This window comes from Aplysia californica, unplaced genomic scaffold, assembly GCF_000002075.1.
Source record: "Aplysia californica isolate F4 #8 unplaced genomic scaffold, AplCal3.0 scaffold00827, whole genome shotgun sequence".
Taxonomy (NCBI): domain Eukaryota; kingdom Metazoa; phylum Mollusca; class Gastropoda; order Aplysiida; family Aplysiidae; genus Aplysia; species Aplysia californica.
The window spans coordinates 6,403-11,636 of NW_004798097.1; the positions used below are offsets into that span (position 1 = coordinate 6,403).

General features: G+C 38.4%; 1 long non-coding RNA gene across 1 annotated transcript in view; it reads left to right on the plus strand.

Moving 5' to 3' along the window:
- LOC118478678 overlaps positions 1-4,305 on the plus strand; it is a 10,188-nt gene extending 5,883 nt beyond the window's left edge. Inside the window, exon 2 of the long non-coding RNA XR_004859224.1 lies at positions 4,072-4,305. This is a non-coding gene — a long non-coding RNA (uncharacterized LOC118478678). The remainder of the gene's footprint in view (positions 1-4,071) is intronic.
- Positions 4,306-5,234: the final 929 nt, after the last annotated feature.

The following is a 5,234-nucleotide window of genomic DNA, read 5'->3' on the forward strand; positions in this document are numbered from 1 at the left end:
CACACACACACACAGACACACACACACACACACACACAAACAAATATACACACTTGTGTTGAACCATAATTCTGCACTGTACAGCACTTACTTAAAGCCGTCTAGGGATTATACGCGAGTATTTAAATTCACATTATTATTGTTATTATTATCAGTATTATTATTGCGAAACCCAAAAGACTGCCCCGCAACAGACGACGTAATACTAACATTAACTGTACCCTTCGTCTCACTCAGAGGGCAAACCAAACAGGAACATCTGGGGACTCTACGATGCGTGGCTCGTTGTGACGCCTTGCATGAAAGACGCTCTAAACCTTATTCAAAAAGTGGTGATTAAAATTACATACTTTTCCCAATATCTTAAGAGAAGACAATCCTAGTCCCCTAAATATCTGTTCCCCTTTCTCATCCCATGCACAACTTAACCATTATGACACAGTATTAGCTGGGTACAAAATTACTACAGGCAGTTTCCATGCGTTCATGAGTCAAAATTCGATTGTGATCTGAATTTGCTTTCGTCTGTCTTGGAGGAATATTGTGTTCTCTTAATGTCATGTCCTCTAGAGATGAACTGGAGGAGCTTCCATCTTCTTTCAAAATTATCTAATTTTGAAGTAAAAAGTTAATCTGGACCCCCATTCTTTACTTTGCGTAGCGTCAGTGGTCTAGTGGTTAGGCCGTCTAGCTCGTAACCGAAATGTCATGGGTTCGAACTTCATCAAGAGCCCGACGTTGTGCCCTCCTGAAGGGTACTTTACATCAAATTTCCTCGTTTCACCCAGGCGGGAAGGAGTACTCTGCTTAGACAGCCAAAAATCATGTCAGTTTGTTAGAGTGCTAAATCGGGTACTTGCCCTGTATGCTTCTCGGGAATCTCAGAATGTTCCTGAGTATGCTATGATCTGCACAGGTAATACGCAAAGCAATCGTAAGGTTCACAAACCATGCTGTAGAACATGGATATGCTGTATAAATGCAGTTACCATTATTACTATTTAAAGCGTCTTTTACTAATAATGTCACGGTAGCCCAAATATTGCTTCACATGGGGTAGACACCTCAGTTGTACACCCTTGGTCAAGTGATTTCTGAACGGGGAGTCCCAAGTTCACTTTTACCAGTTGTGTTTTGTAACGGCGGGCTTAACTACACCGGGTCCGTCCGTTTTCCGAGAATGCTAGAAGTCTGAATTGACTACTTTTTAAAAATTATTTTGTTTCTATAATTTGTTTACGTGGTTTAAACCTGACAATACACCGGGTTTCGATGGGGTTTTTTAGACTTTGAAGTGTACATGTATTGTAGAGTACGATGATTTGATCTGAACATCCTAGCTGAGGTTTCATTTCGAAAATGTTACCAGTACTAGGTGGTTCAAAGTTGAAATAAGCTTAGTTTGTTTGTTTGTTTGTTTTGTTTGTTTGATTGATTGTTTATTTGTTTGTAGTTTTTTTATTGCTTTGGTTTCTTTGTTAGATAGTTGGGTTTTTCAAGGGGTTGGGGGATAGATTTAAAAAAATTTCTTTTGAAACAGTTTTTCCAACTTTAAGTTAAGAGCCTTGCAGTGGATAAGAAAAATAAGGATGTGGCTAGGTATATGTGTTGTATATTTAGTTGCCTTTTTAATTTCTTCAGTTATTTTTTTTTATTCACTTATTCATTTAAAAAATGTATGTATAGCAATTTATTATTTTGTTTAGCTAATTTGGTCAGTAAGAAAAGCATTTGTTTTATGATTTATTTATTACTGTATCAATTTATCAGCTTATTTTTCAATTATTGGATTTACATTGATGATTATGTGCTGAAGGTTTTAAATAGTTTAAAAATCATATATTGAAAAATGTTTACCATGGTTTAAATGTTTCCCTTTATCACTCTCAAGATTATATTGTTTTATTCTAATTTCCAAAAAAGATATTTACTCCTTTATTCATTTATTCATTTATTCATTTAGTCATTTGGTCAGTTAGTGAGTTAGTGAGTTAGTTAGGTAGGTAGGTAGGTAGTTAGTTAGTAAGTTAGTTAGTTAGTTAGTTAGTTAGTTAGTTAGTTAGTTAGTTAGTTAGTTAGTTAGTTAGTTAGTTAGTTAGTTAGTTGTACATAACAATTTTTTAAGCAGCGGTGAGCCTCAACTTATTACAACCTCAGCGTTAGGCAAATTACAAACATAGCTATCTCATGGCGCTCATATGATCTTATGCTGTTGCGAGTGACGAAAAACATCTACTAAAACAAGCTATCTAACTTCTTCAAATCAAGAGATACTCTTAATGCTCGTACAACTTGTTGAAGGAACAGCGAGCTAGCCAATTATACTCTCTCTCTCTTGCTCTCTTGCTCGCTCTCTCTCTCTCTCTCTTTCTCTCTATTTCTCTCTCTCTGTGTCTTCTCTCTTTCTCTCTCACTCTCTTTCTCTCTCTCTCTCTCTCTCTGTCTCTTGCTCGCTCTTTCTCTCTCTCTCACTCTCTTTCTCTCTCTTTCTCTCTCTATCTGTGTCTTCTCTCTTTTTCTCTCACTCTCTTTCTCTCTCTCTCGTTCTCTCTTTCTTTCTCTCTCTCTCTTTCTCTCTCTCTCTCTCTCTCTCTCTCTCTTCGTCTCTCTTAGTGACTCTCTTTCTCGGTCACCCCCCCCCATATTATATCTTTCTTTTGTCTTCTGCCTCTCACTTTGTATCTCTCACTCACCCTGCTACTATGTCTCCCCCCCCCCCCCCGAACTTTTTCTATCTTTTTCTTTCGTTCTACTCTCTCTCTCTTTCTTTCTTTCTTTCTTTCTCTCTCTCTCTCTCTCTCTCTCTCTCTCTCTCTCTCTCTCTCGCTCTCTCTCTCCCTCCCTGTTTTGCTCTCTCTCTTGCTCTCATCCTCTCTCTCTTTCTCTCTCTCTCTCTCTCTCTCTCTCTCTCTCTCTCTCTCTCTCTTTTTCTCTTTCTCTCCCAGTCTTCTCTCGGTGACTCTTGTCTGGACAGAGCGTTTCCTATTCTTTGGCGTTCATTTCCGGCGTCTATAATAGATCAGTCTTAAAGAGTGTGCACACGAGGCTTTAATACAAGTCGAAAGTTGTGCCCCGACGCTATTCAATTTGAAAAACAAATGCAACTAATGCAAACCGAGAGTATACAATAAGATTTTCGAGTTGAATAATTCCACTGTAAGCGCGTCGAATTTCGAATGCAGTATCGCATTCAGCAAGCAAACAAAAAATCGCATCGTCAGCTCCCACTAATGCAGAATTGTCTGCCGATTTTCTTTTGTTTTTGAGAACAAAACAAGCCATGCGTTAGACAGTACGATTTATGGCTTTCTTTCTCCGTTTAGGAGTTTTTAAAAAATCATTTACCGGAATGCAAAAAAGGCGACAGTGTACTTGTATGGGTGTGTTTGTTTGCTGGTTAGTTAGATATATAATTCATTCGCTTGGCAGTAAATCAAATGGGTTTTTTTTTGTTTGTTTTTTTTGTTTGTTCGTTTTGTTTTGTTTTTTTTTTCCTGAGGGTATTTTTATCCTTTCCTCCTTTACTCCCCTAGACTCTTTCTTGCCCTCTTTTCTCCCACCACCCCTTCCACCCACCTCTCTTTCTCTCTCTCTTTCTCTCTCTCTCTCTCTCTCTCTCTCTCTCTCTCTCTCTCTCTCTCTCTCTCCTAGACGTCCGTCTGTATTTCACTGTCTACTCCAAGTAACTTAATCCGATTAGGTGTTGTATTTCAATTTATTTCTGTTACTATTAAACTTTGAAGATGTATTTTATATGTTTGGTTCGTTCCTAAATAGGAGCCTTCTCTTTTATAATTGAATTATATGATTTTTCTTTACTTTAATCTTCTTTTTATTTTTGTTGATTGTTAACTTTGCTCAAATCACTGCGGGTGGCCGTATGGTGCCACTGGTAGGTCCTACTGCTTTACTTTCCCTCTGTTGTTTCTGTCTGTATGTCTTACTTTTTCCCAGCACTAAATGTCCATTATTGTATCGGCAAATGTACGCCTCTTTACTCAAACAAAACACACAAACAAAAGAAGCTTTGCTCGTTCTGATCGTTTATAAATTCTTATTATTCTTTCCCAGCCAGCTACTTTTGCCGATACGTTACTTCCCTTGATTGATACAACTTTACAAGCCTTGCAATGATCTCATTCATCAAAATTCGATTTGGATAGCCGAAAGGAACTGAATAAATGAAACCACAGGGAGATAGTATTATCCTAGAAAACTAATGACAGCCACGCAACGTAACTAAAACAGCAACAGCCTCCCCGTTCCAATACCACCAGAAACCACGGCGCTGATTCGACCAGGCAGGTCAGTGAGTGCGAAATGTCTTCTGCTACTTCTTCTTGATGATATTATTACTCCGTCGTTAATCCTTGCTCGGGGGCGGTTCACATTCCTTTGCTTTGGTTTTGCTTCGCTTGCTTTCGTTTTGGTTTTTACTTTTCTTTTTTCCGTTGCTATTTGTATATTTGTCTCGGTTGAGGTGGGAGGGGGGGGGTTGCCTTTTAAAAAGTTGTTTCGGTTTGTTTTAAAGATTTGATGGGGCCCAATGCTCCTGAATGCTAAAATAGCTGCTAATTGAAAGTGCATTCTTTTTTAAATTTGATTGATTTCTGTTGACCTTTCATATGGCTTTTGTATCAAATTAATTATGTAAAATGTATTCTTAGTGTTCGATTTTGTTTATAATATTATCGTCTTTTATACTTTCGTAGAATGGGGGTGGAGTGGACAGGGTTTAGAAGGGGTTTTCAGTTTCTTCATTCCTTGATATTAGACTTTAGTTCGATTAAGTTCTTCCTTTCTTTCTGTACACGTGTAGAAGAGAATCAGAGGCTGGCTTGGTAAAATAGAATTCAGTATCTTGTGCAATTCCAAGCGGGTGGTTAGAGAGCACCATTAGTAAATCCTACTTCTTTACTTTCCCTCTGTTATTTTTGTCTGTCTGTCTGTCTGTCTGTCTGTCTGTCTGTCTGTCTGTCTGTCTGTCCGTCCGTCTGTTTTTCTTTTTTCCAAGTACTGAATGACCATTATTGTGCCGATGTGCTTCTCTTTACTCCAATAAACTGCCATACCAAAAACGGTTCAGAAAGTCCGCTGAGGCGCCACTCAGGTTTTTGTCTAACCCTTTTGTCAGTAGGGTATCAGTTCTTCTCCTATGTCTCCACACTTTCTGTCAAGCCCTCTACAGTGCAAATGGCTACCTCAGAATTACAAAGATCTAGACTCTATCTCCT